The 485-nt window shown below is 39.0% G+C and overlaps 1 pseudogene; it reads right to left on the bottom strand.

Moving 5' to 3' along the window:
• Positions 1 to 250: 250 nt before the first annotated feature.
• Positions 251 to 369, bottom strand: LOC111737751 (annotated as a pseudogene).
• Between the last annotated feature and the right edge of the window lie 116 nt (positions 370 to 485).

The raw sequence follows: 485 nt of genomic DNA, 5'->3' as shown, positions 1-485 counted from the left end.
ATGTACTAGAAAGTTTTTTATTTTCTCTCCTTTACCCCCTTGGCTGTTTACTTCTTAGTCCCTTATCTCCCTAAAAATCCCAACACATACTTTTTAAAAAACATATCATTATCTCCATTATCTCTACATTTTTAAAAAATTATTTTTATTTTTATTTATTTGTTTGTTTTTATTATTTTTAGGCAAGGCAACCCTTGGTTGACCTCACAGATTGCAAGGATCTTGTCAGTTTACTATACCTTATTTTTTAAGTCTATAGCACCTGGTCTTCCTAGGTGGTCTCCCATCCAAGTACTAACCAGGTCCGACCCTGCTTAGCTTCCGAGATCAGACAAGACTGGTCTTGTTCAGGGTGGCATGGCCGTAGACCCACATTTTAACATTGTTTACTGAGAGCTACTGGTATCTCAGGCCTTCTTCACTTCCTTGCTGACACTCATGCTCATGAGATCGCAGATTGGAGTCGGCACAGAGACTAGTTGCCT

The sequence above is a fragment of the Pteropus vampyrus genome, unplaced genomic scaffold (genome assembly GCF_000151845.1).
Source record: "Pteropus vampyrus isolate Shadow unplaced genomic scaffold, Pvam_2.0 Scaffold30, whole genome shotgun sequence".
NCBI classification, from domain to species: domain Eukaryota; kingdom Metazoa; phylum Chordata; class Mammalia; order Chiroptera; family Pteropodidae; genus Pteropus; species Pteropus vampyrus.
The sequence above is the reverse complement of the archived record's forward strand: the minus strand, read 5'-3'. Positions and strand labels throughout refer to the sequence as shown.